At 36.8% G+C, this 12878-nt stretch overlaps 1 pseudogene; it reads right to left on the reverse strand.

Annotated features, from left to right (window-relative positions):
* Positions 1 to 11177: 11177 nt before the first annotated feature.
* LOC111827271 lies at positions 11178 to 11322 on the reverse strand (annotated as a pseudogene).
* Positions 11323 to 12878: the final 1556 nt, after the last annotated feature.

A 12878-nucleotide genomic window follows, 5' to 3' on the forward strand; every position in this document is an offset into this window, starting at 1 on the left:
AAGTTTCAGATTTATGAGTCACATAAGTCTTTAGATGTTATTCTTAAATTCCCCTGTCCAATTTTATTCACTTTTCTTTGGCTGTTATCTACACAGTTGAGTGGGCCTACCATCTTAACTGAATTGATTAGTCAATTCAGTTAAAATATCAGAGGGTATTTCATTTATCCCAATGGAGTCACACTAGATATGGCAAAGTATAAATAGATCAGAAACCCTCTCTGTACTGGCAAAAGCTCAGCACCTCTGAGTCTGAAAGTGGAAGTACAGGAATATAGTATTTTGTCAACAATCCAGAAAAAGGAGGAACATGCAGCTCCTTAGAGGCCTTCTTATGCTGCTAGCAAGTGACATCTCTACACCCCACTCTGTCTTAGGCCAAGCAGACCTTGAGCTGAAAATGTTTATGCAGGCATTTTCTTGGATTAGTGTTATCAGAAAAGCACCATAAAGGAGGGAAGGAAGCTTGGCAGAGAGAGTTCTACTGAGATGCAGTTGCAACAGAGCTCACCTGATCCTATGGAAAGTTTTAGAGCTGGGTGGGACCTGGGGTTCCACAGTGGCAGGCATTGGAAGTGGGCTGTCCCTGAGGAGTAAGAGTAACCTTGAGTGAGGCACTTCCCTTTGGCTGATGGTGATTTGTAGTAAGAAACTCAGCTTGGAGCCAGCAGCAGCTAACACCATATATACTAGTATATATGGTAATGAGTGCCTCATTCCTGATGTTGGATTCTGAGGACCCACCAAATATCTATTACACCTTCATCCCCTTAAGCCTCCTTGTGTGCCCCCCCCCTCTGTAGACAATGTCTCCTCTGCATCAATCCAATAGAAAGAGGAATCTGAAAAGGAGACCTAGATTTTTATTCCCCTCCCCCATGACACATACATAAATCCTTCTTGCAACTAGTACAGGATTTTTGAGAGCTGGCTACCTAGGGTTAATATAAAGTTTATATCTGAAAGACACAGAGAAAAAAGTGAATAGTCCCCGTGTGTGTTTGAAGTCCCTTTCATTATTTAAGGAGCTTTCATTTGCTATTCATTTATATAAAGGTTAGAAGACAAACTGGAGTCAACAACAACAAAAATTAATCATTTGAGTAGCATGATTGCCATTCTGTAGTGATCTGAAAAATCCAATATTGCCATTTAAATCAGATTCACTTTCATTTAGAGAAAGGGACTTGACCTTTTTCAGTGGCCACCTAAGTAGAAGGTCAGACAGAAAATGCTTCAACCTGCTCTGGGTTTCCTTTTATTCTTCTAGCCTTCCTTTATTCCCATTTATTGTGCATTTTTAACTTTTTTTGCACTAAAAGTCTGTTTATCATATGTCTACATAAAGCCAAAGTAAGTATCTGAAAACAAAAATGTCATTGGTTTATTTAGTTGAAATAGTGTACATTCCCTTTAACCTTGTAAGTGTTGGCTGAGCTCAAATAGGTATGTGTGTAGGGGCACAGACATTAAAGTTATGTAAAAATTTTAGCATATCATAACTTATAAATGTCTTTATGTAAGGTATTGCTTCTCAAGCCAGAAATTATACTTTATCAAGCTAAAGAAGCAAACTTGGAGTGCAATGTTCTTGACCGATCTTCCTGTGCTTTAGTATGCAGTGCCAAAGATCATTGGTCCAAGCAGCCTGGCTCATAAGTTACAAATTTTTCACTAAAAATGCATGGCCCCCTAAAAAATCAAAATGATATGTTAACCATCGGGGCACGCAGGGGGGTTGGGAGGAAAATGAAGGCAAGATAGCTCTCATCTTTGAAGGTGAATTTCTTCTTAATTTGGTTTATATTAAAAGGCCCACCAGAGGAAAAAGAACCCATTTAGAACTTCACATTTCTTGCAGAAGGAAGGAGATAATAAAGATTAGAGCAGAAATAAATGACATAGAGACCAAAAAGAAAATACAGAAAATCAATGAAACTAAGAGCTGGTTCTTTGAAAGGATAAACAAGATTGACAAACCTCTAGCCAGGCTCACCAAGAAGCAAAGAGAGAGGACCCAAATAAACAAAATCAGAAATGATAGAGGCGAAATAACAACAGACCCCACAGAAATACAAATGATTGTTAAAAAATACTATGGACAGCTCTACTCCAACAAACTAGACAACCTGGAGGAAATGGACAAATTCCTAGAAAAATACAACATTCCAAAACTCAATCAGGAAGAATCTAAAAATCTCAATAGGCCAATAACTATGGAAGAAATTGAAGCAGTCATCAGAAAGCTTCCAGCAAACAAAAGCCCAGGGCCAGACGGCTTCACAGGGGAGTTTTACCAAACATTCAAGGAAGAACTAAAACCTACCCTCCTCAGACTACTACAAAAATTTCAAGAGGAAGGAACACTTCCAAACACATTCTATGAAGCTAGCATCACCCTAATACCAAAACCAGGTAAAGACAACACAATGAAAGAGAATTACAGGCCAATATCCCTCATGAACATAGATGCCAAAATCCTCAACAAAATCTTAGCAAATCGGATCCAGCAGTACATCAGAAAGATCATACACCATGACCAAGTAGGATTTATCCCAGGGAAGCAAGGATGGTACAATATACGCAAATCAATAAACGTGATAAATCACATCAACAAATTGAAAGAAAAAAACCACATGGTCATATCAATTGATGCAGAAAAAGCATTCGACAAAATCCAACACCCATTTTTGATAAAAACTCTCAGCATGGTGGGAGTAGAAGGATCATACCTCAACATAATAAAAGCCATATATGACAGGCCCACAGCCAACATCATACTCAATGGACAAAAACTAACACCATTTCCCCTAAGAACAGGAACAAGACAAGGATGCCCACTCTCACCACTCCTGTTCAACATAGTCCTGGAAGTATTAGCCATTGCAATTAGACAAGAAGAAGAAATAAAAGGCATCTAAATTGGAAAAGAGGAAGTAAAACTGTCCTTATTTGCAGACGACATGATATTATACATACAAAACCCTAGAGACTCCGTCAAAAAACTACTAGACTTAATACATGAATTTGGCAAAGTAGCAGGATACAAAATTAACCCCAAGAAATCTGAGGCATTTCTATACACCAATAGTGAACTTGCAGAAAGAGAGATTAGAAAAACAATCCCATTTACCATCGCACCAAAAAAATTAAGCTACCTAGGAATAAACTTAACTAAAGAGGTAAAAGACCTCTACTCAGAAAACTACAGGACATTGAAAAAAGAGATAGAGGAAGACATAAACAGATGGAAGAACATACCGTGTTCATGGATTGGTAGAATCAACATCATTAAAATGTCCATACTACCCAAAGCAATCTATAAATTCAATGCACTTCCCATTAAAATACCAACAGCATACTTCACAGATCTAGAACGAACTCTCCAAAAATTCATCTGGAATAAAAAAAGACCCCGAATAGCTGCAGCGATCCTGAGAAAAAACAAAGTAGGTGGGATCTCAATACCAGATATCAAGCTGTATTACAAAGCCACTGTTCTCAAAACTGCCTGGTACTGGCACAAGAACATATAGATCAATGGAATAGAATAGAGACCCCAGAAATCGGCCCGAACCAATATGCTCAATTAATATTTGACAAAGGAGGCAAGAACATACAATGGAGCCAAGATAGTCTCTTCAATAAATGGTGTTGGGAAAATTGGACAGATATATGCAAGAAAATGAAACTAGATCACCAACTTACACCATACACAAAAATAAACTCAAAATGGATAAAGGACTTAAATGTACGACAGGAAACCATAAAAATTCTAGAAGAATCCAAGGGCAACAAAATCTCAGACATATGCCGAAGCAATTTCTTCACTGATACAGCTCCTAGAGCAGTTGAAACTAAAGAGAAAATGAACAAATGGGACTACATCAAAATAAAAAGCTTCTGCACAACAAAAGAAACCATCAACAAAACAACAAGAAAACCCACTGCGTGGGAAAACATATTTGCCAACGTCATATCTGATAAGGGCCTAATCTCCAAAATTTATAGGGAACTCTTACAACTTAAGAAAAAGAAGATAAACAATCCAATCAAAAAATGGGCAAAGGATCTAAATAGACACCTTTCAAAAGAGGACATTCAGAAAGCCAAGAGACATATGAAAACATGCTCAAAGTCACTAATCATCCGAGAGATGCAAATCAAAACAACAATGAGGTACCATCTCACACCTGTCAGACTGGCTATCATCAACAAATCAACAAACAACAAGTGCTGGAGAGGATGTGGAGAAAAAGGAACACTTGTGCACTGCTGGTGGGAATGTAGACTGGTCAGCCACTATGGAAGACAGTATGGAGTTTCCTCAAAAAACTGGAAATGGAACTCCCATTTGACCCTGTGATTCCACTTCTAGGAATTTATCCCAAGAAACCAGAAACACCAATCAGAAAGGATATATGCACCTATATGTTCATAGCAGCACAATTCACCATAGCTAAGATCTGGAAACAGCCTAAATGCCCATCAGTAGATGAATGGATTAGAAAACTGTGGTACATCTACACGATGGAATACTATGCTGCTGTAAGAAAGAAGGTACTCTTACCTTTTGCAACGGCATGGATGGAGCTGGAGAGCATTATGCTAAGTGAAATAAGCCAGTCAATGAAGGAAAAATACCACATGATCTCACTCATTCATGGATAATAGAGACCATTATAAACTTTTGAACAATAATAGATACAGAGGCAGAGCTGCCTCACACAGATTGTCAAACTGCAGCGGGAAGGCCGGGGAGGGTTGGGGGGCAGGAGGAAGGGGGTTAAGAGATCAACTGAAGGGCTTGTATGCATGCATATGAGCATAACCAATGGACATAAGACACTGGGGGGTAGGGGAAGCCGGGGTATTGTCAAGGGCGGGGGGAAAAAAAGGACACATATGTAATACCCTTTGTAATGCTTTAAGCAATAAAAATAAAATAAAATAAAATAAAAATAATAAAATAAAATAGAACTTCACTTTTATGGGTTCTAATTCTAGCAGGAGTATTTAGGAGTATTTAACCAGAAGTTAGATATTTAGCCTTAAATGAAGCATTTTATGAATACTAACCTTATGCCATTGAACCAGTTTCTCTACTAAAGAGGAGTGGATCTTATTTGAGGGGGAAGAAGAGATTGTTAGAGTAGTAGATTCTTCTTATGAAATAAATCAATAATTTTATTTTTGAAATGCCAAATATACTTTTGCAAAGAAATTATCTAGTGATGTGCCCAAAAACTTCTGGTTGTGGAAATATTGACACATCTTTAGGATTTGACTACATCAAAGATTTGTCTTCAATACCTGTCAACACATCATATTTCTGCATCTCAGTTTGTATATATTTCAAGAAAACTATCAACATTTGTTTTGTTACATAGTACATTTGAAGGAGTAATGAGAAGTGAAAGTAAAACTGCAATGTTGGAAGTCACAGTAACTTCTTCCTTTGGTTTTAGCTTGCACATCCATTCACACATTCCTTGAAATTCCTCCCATCTTTAGGATCCTGGATACTGTAGGTTAATTCCCCTTTGATTTCATTCTTATTCTCATATGATGGTGTCTGTTTTTCACCCTCTAGTGAAACCATAAGCATCTTCTAAGGTTCAATCATCAGCCTGTGCTTTTCTGTCACCATAGACACTCTTTTGGGGGAGGTGATCTATCTAAGACCATAGTTGCTAATCTAACTCAGATCTCTCCCTTGCAATCCAATCCTATAATTTCATCTCAAGGTCTTCTATCTTCATTGAGCACTCAAGTCCTGTGACATTTTCTTCTTATGAGTGTTCATCATAACTGTCTATATATATTTCTCTCTCATTTATTAAACAGTTTTCTCACCTGAAAAATGGGGATAGGATAACTATAGCACTTATCTCATAGAATTAAATGCTCAATAAGTGCTTGCTATAATAATTATTAAAAGCTCAAGCTCCCAGAGTGTCTAGTGTAGAGTTCCCAATATGCTGATTACTCACGGATAGAGTGTCCCTGAAATAGACCTATATATATTATGATACTAAAATTCTGTCTTCTTCAGAGTATTATCCAGTCTGAAGAGCCTTATCAGTCCTTACTTCACATGTCATGTTCCACCGTTACATTACTCCTTTCAGATCCTTCCTCTAGCAAGCCTTTTCCCCATGTTTTCTCTCTTCCAATCTGCTTCGCACATACCATTTCCCTTACAGAGCATAAACTTTATTGTCCCTCACTTCTCACCATTCTTAGGTCTTAGCTTAGATATCACTTCTAATAAGTTGTTTATTATGCCCCAATCCAGGTTAGATTCCTTTTCTAGGCACTCTATAATACCCATAACTGTATAGTGTATTATAATTGCCTGTTTATCTGTTTCTATTTCTCACTAGGTTGTAAATTCTCTAGGTCAGAGACTTTTTCTGTCTAAATTAGTACTATAACCCCATTGTCTAGCCCAGTATCTGGTACACAACAGGTGTTTAATAAATAAATGAATGTTGCTTTTGTAATATCTTGCCAACACAAACATATACATAGTTTCCCCTTGTGAACTGTTTTTGCAGTTCATTTAAACCTGATTTAAACTGTTCATTTAAACCTGATTCTGCTATAGGAAAGTTTGAAATAGGTGCATATACCAATCTACAGTTCCTCAGGAAGGGTGTTTACTCATAGTGAGTATAAAAATAGAATCTCTAAGGTCTTTGCAGCCTCTTATAATCCTGATTAGCTGTAGCCATTGCCAGATTCTGGCTTTCTTATCCCACTAAGATGCTCCGGTTTCACCTGTTCAAGGCAGTGCCAATTTCAAACCATAAGACATTCTCAGAGCCAACAATCAAAGGAAACCACAAACAAAACAACAAGAAAGCCCACTGCATGGGAGAACATATTTGCCAATGGTATCACCGATAAGGGTTTAATCTCCAACATTTACAGGGAACTCATACAACTTAACAAAAGGAAGATAAACAATCCAATAAAAAATGGGCAACGGACCTAAATAGACACTTTTCAAAAGAGGACATACAGAAGGTGGAAAGACATATGAAAACATGCTCAAAGTCACTAATTGTACGAGAGATGCAAATCAAAACGACAATGCGTTACCATCTCACACCTTTCAGAATGGCTATCATCAATAAATCAACAAACAAGTGTTGGAGAGGATATGGAGAAAAAGGAACCCTTCTGCACTGTTGGTGGGAATGCAGACTGGTGCAGCCACTGTGAAGAACAGTATGGAGTTTCCTCAAAAAACTAAAAATGGAACTCCCTTTTGACCCAGTGATCCCACTTCTAGGAATCTATCCCAAGAAGCCAGAAACACCCATCAGAAAGAATATATGCACCCCTATGTTCATAGCAGCACAATCCACCATAGCTAAGATTTGGAAACAGCCTAAGTGCCCATCAGCAGATGAATGGATTAAAAAACAGTGATACATCTACACAATGGAATATTACGCTGCGGTAAAAAAAGAAGGAATTCTTGCCATTTGCAACAGCATGGATGGAACTGGAGAGCATTATGCTAAGTGAAATAAACCAGTCAGAGAAAGATAAATACCACATGATCTCACTCATTTGTGGAATATAGAGAACAACATAGACTGATGAACAGGTACAGATCCAGAGACAGAGAAACAGCGATCAGACTGTCAATCCCCAGAGGGAAAGTAGGGGAGGGTGGGGGTAAGGGGAAGAGGTCAACCAAAAGACTTGTATGCATACATATAAGCCAAACCAATGGACACAGACAACAGGGGGATGAGAGCATGAGGGGGGGTTGGTGGGGGGTTAATGGGGGGATGGGGACACATTTTAATACCTTAACCAATGAAGAAATTAAAGATTAAAAAAGGGAATTACAGGAAGAGGACAGAAGAGTCAAGCTAAACCCTTTCATTTTTCATAGGGTTTTCTGCAACTAGGATTGGTTAATATCTTTGACTTCAGAGAGCCTTGTATAACCTGATATCTTGTTGGAAAATGAGTTAAATAATGACTAAGGGAAACTTCCAGCTACTGAATCACCAAACCTGATGCTTTAGGAGAAGCAGATTGTTAAATTGCACCAAATACTATTGCACATGCCATCTTTTTTTTTTCCTATGAAAGTAACTTCATAAATTTGCTGTTCTTCAAGGAGCTCACTTATCTTGCCAGAGAATTAACATCTTAGGGACAGGGAGAAGGACTATGAGACACTTTGGAAAATTGAAGGTAAGTAATCAACACATTACCAACTTCTGGAGTTTAGGGCTTTAATAAAATAAAAAATTACTAGGAAAATAAGTCAACAGCATTTCTCATATCCAAATTTGTTAGAAAGTTTTGATATCAAGGAATGAATGTGTCACTCAGCAGATGAGCTTCAAGGATGAATTTGATTAATTATCCACAATAGCAAAATTGCATAATAAGATGGTATTGCTTAAGGCCTTTTCTTGCTTTGGAGTTGGATAATCTAAATTGTGCAACCTATAGTGGATTTCAACTCCATCATATATCAGGCATCATCCCTGAAGATGGATGGAAAGAGATTTTCTATTGCAATGCATGTGACCTCAGTGGGAAGGGTAAGCACTGTTGATTAATGTACTTTATGGGAATTAGCACCCTGGTGACAGGGAAATGCTAGAATCAGTGACATTTCAAATATAGAAACACAAAAATGAGGAGGTAGCTCTGTCAAATAAGGAAGATTTTGTTTCTAATCCTAGCTTGACTACTAGCTTGTTGTGTGACCTTGGGCGAGTCATTTGCTCCCTTTGGGCCTCAGTTTCTGCTTCTGCACAGTGAGAGAGTAGATGTCTTCCTTGATGATCTCTAGTTCCTTTCTACCTCATGAAGACCAATAACTCAATTAGTTAAATATTTCAGATGATAGCATGTCGGTCCTGCATTAATAGGATGATCTTCTCAATTCTTCATTTAATTTTGTGTTTGGCTGCCTTACACCAAATATCTGGAAGGATATATATTTTTTTCCACTTTTCATCTAGATTTTTGACTGCCAAGTAGATGTTGCCTTTGTGGATCTAATATTAGTTGAAATATATTCTATATTTGCCTACAGAATATTTAGTTCCTAGAGCAACTTGTACCATTTCTTTATATTGGAATCTGGTCTATGTTTGATATTTGGCAGCAATATAAGTATGTAACCCTTAAATTATGGCATAACTAAATAGATTTTTATTATATAAACAGTGTCATCTGGACTGGGACTACATCAGACTCCAAAGAGAATAGATTTTAAAAGAAGTTGTTTTCCACTGAATATGCTTTTATTACTTCCTTTTATTCACCCGACATGGGGATATGGTTATGAGTGCAAATGTTTATTGGTGGTAATGCCTGTGAAAGGTAAAAGGAGGAGTGAGCAGAAGTGGGTAGAGAAAGATTTCAGATTATAATGCTGATGTGATTCCTGCTGAGAGCGTCAGACTAAGGTTCAGATCTCACAAAGCCTTATCCAACCCAATGGAGAGCTCCCAAGCAAATTTTCCTATTAAAGGATTATTATGGTAGAGAGAGAGATAAATGGCCAGGCCCTAATACCCCTACTATGCTTCCTTATTGGCTAGACAATTGCCATAAAGAGCATGGCTGAGGCAGAACCTGAAGGTGTTAATAGGTTAAGACTATCAGATAAATGCATTCTCACAGCTGAATGGCAGGTTTTTTCTTGAAGTAATAAAAGCATATTCAGAGTTTTGCTTTTTATGAGACCAGTGCTCTAACCCCTGAGCTATGAAGCTTCAGCGAGAGTTTTGCTTTTTAAGTCTAAACTACTAATTTCAAATAGAATGAAATATTTAGAAATAAATTTTACAAAAAAAATACAAAACTTATATTTTGAAAACTACAAAATATTGTTGAAAGAAATTACAGTAGTCTCCCCTTATCTGTGAGTGATATGTTACAGGATCGTCAGTGGATGCCTTAAACCATGAATAGTACCAAACCCTATATATACTATGCATTTTTACTATACACTCATACATATAAAGTTTAATTTATAAAATAGGCACAGTAAGATTAATACAATAGCTAACATAAAATATAACATTATGACAATATATAGTAATAAAAGTTATGTGAATGTGGTCTCTCTCAGCAAATGAATACAAATTTATTTTTCCCTCTTTACAATTTCATGCATAGAAGACTCATTATTACTGTAGATCTTAGTAACGTTAGCAAACAATTTTTATTTCCTTATTAAGTGGTTAATTTTTACCTTTTCTCTTAAAAAATTACTTAATTGCTTCTGTTTGGCATATCAGAATTGCCAGCATCACTACTCTTATGCTTTGGGCCATCATTAAGTAAAATAAGGGTTACTTGAACGAAAGCAAAATTAGCTCAAAATGAACAAAGACCTAAATCTAAGAGCCAAAACAATAAATCTATTAGAAAATCATATGGGTTAATCATTTGACCTAAACTTTGGCAACAGTTTCTTAGATATAACACTGAAAGAACAAACAACAAAAGCAAAAACAAGTAAATTGAATTTTGTCAAATTTTAAAAAACATGCTTTAAGGAACATTATCAGCAAATTAAAAAGTCAACCTCCAGAATGGAGAAAATATTTGCAACATATCTGACAAATATATAAAGTCATAACTTTTATGACTCAACAATAAAAAGACAAATAACACTATTAAATGTGTACAAAAGGTTTTTTTAAAAAGAAGATATAAAAATGGCCAACGAGCACATAAAGAGGTGTTCAATACCATTAGTCATCAGGTAAATGCAAACCAAAATCACAAGGAAATTCCATTTTACACCCAAAAGGATGGATATACAAATAATTTTTTAAATGGAAAGTAACAAGTTTGGATGAGGATGTGGAGAAACTGGAACCCTTGAACATCACTGGTAGGAATGTTAAATGGTACAGTGACTGTGTGAAATAATTTGTCACATCCTCAAAAAGATCAACATAGAGTTACCATATGACTCAGCAATTCCACTCCTAGTATTATACACAAGAGAACTATAACCACATATTCACTCAAGAACTTGCACATGAGTATTCTTAACAATCTTATTCTTAATAATTCCTAAGTAGAAAAAACAAAAATGTTTATGATGAATGGATAAACAAAATGTGCTATATCCATACAATGGAATTATTTGGACATAAAAAGGCATGTTTTTTTTATGTGCCTCAGGCATGAAACAGCTCTGGCCACCAAGACAGGCATCAAGCTAGGATGAACTAAGGACTGCATGTCTGCTCTGCACCTGATTGATATAAGAGCAACACCACCAATCAGGTGTCTCCTTGCCCATTGCCAGGGGGTGGCATGTTTTGATACATGCTACAACATGGAAAACCCTTGAAAACATTATGCTAAGTGAAAGAAAGCAGACATGTTACATGGTTTCATGTGTATGAAACATTTATAATAGGCAAATCTATAGACACAGAAAGCACTTGCCAAGGGATGGGATTAGAGAGGGCTTGAAAATGATTGTTATAGGTACTGAGCTTCTTTTTGAGCTGATGAAAATATTCTGGAATTAAGAAATATACTAGTGAATATACAAATTAGTAATGTACTAAAACCCACTGAAACATACACTTTAAAAGTGAACTTTATGGTATGTGACTATTACTTCAATAATACAGGTTAAAAACAAACAAACAAAAAAGTACACAGAAGAAAAGCTGGCCATAAGGACAAACTAAGATTTTAATAAAAGAGAACTTACCCCAAATGAATTATATCCAATAAGCAACACAGTAGAATGCAGGCTTGAAAATGTCTTGGAATCCAAGTAAGGTGGTAAGTCAAACCAATGGACTTCATATATTCATTCAAAATAAACTTATTGAGTACTATTCTGCTCCAAGTGTATTTTAGCATCTGGGATTATGGACAGGGACAAAATATGGTCTCTGCCTTTAAGGATATCACTGCTTAGAAACAAATGAGAAAACAGGCAATTTAAATATAACATAAGTGCTATGATTACAAGGAAGCAGGATCTGCCCTAGAGACAGTCAAAAGAATCTTTCTGGAGGATACTTAATATGAGCTGAGCTTTGCAAGGTAAATAGGGTTTAGCTAAATTAAGGTGGTAGCAGCAGTGGGTGGAGGAAGATGGTAGAGATGAGCCTTACAGCAAAACAAATAGCTTATTTTCAAAAAGTTCAAGAGTGTGAGAGAGAAAGAATAGTAGATTTATGGGACTGCAAGGGTTTCAAGATGACCTCTTGGGTACAGGGTGCATATGAAGACATGGTGAGAGATGGGGCTGGAGAGGTTGTGGGTGCCAGCTCATGAAGAACTTTGTGTGCTAAGCTAAAATGTACAAGCCAGAAACATACATCACAAGTATGATTCCCAAATGGGAAAAGTACACAAGACTTTTAAAATCATTGTTAGATTTCTTCCTCCCAGGAACATAACTTTTCAAACATCTATCTATTTTCTCTAGTTTATTATTTCATTTGGGCACTAGACAGCTTGCTTTTCTCAGACAGGGTGACTCTATATAATATGGAGACAAATGCAAAGGTCAATTTGTGGAGCCTCATGGCAATAGTAAAGACACTAAGACTGGAATTCTCAAAGACAACCACAGCTCTTGGCCTTTTCCAGAAGCATCTCTCCTGATGCCAAGAATAGAAAAGGTCTGTCTTAGTTCTTGTATCTCTTTGTGCACCCAGAATAATGTTGCTTTCCTGCCAGGCATTTTGCTGACGCCTGCTGTAGTCCCCTATCCCCTCTTGTCATTTATTCAAGAGATTGAGACATCAAATATTCCAAAACTTAGGTTTTGAAATAAGGCATTGTGTCATTTTATTCCAGGTTAGACATGGTAACAGAAAACTGAGAAGGAAACTGGATAA

The sequence above is a fragment of the Myotis lucifugus genome, unplaced genomic scaffold (assembly GCF_000147115.1).
Source record: "Myotis lucifugus unplaced genomic scaffold, Myoluc2.0 scaffold_2, whole genome shotgun sequence".
Classification (NCBI taxonomy): domain Eukaryota; kingdom Metazoa; phylum Chordata; class Mammalia; order Chiroptera; family Vespertilionidae; genus Myotis; species Myotis lucifugus.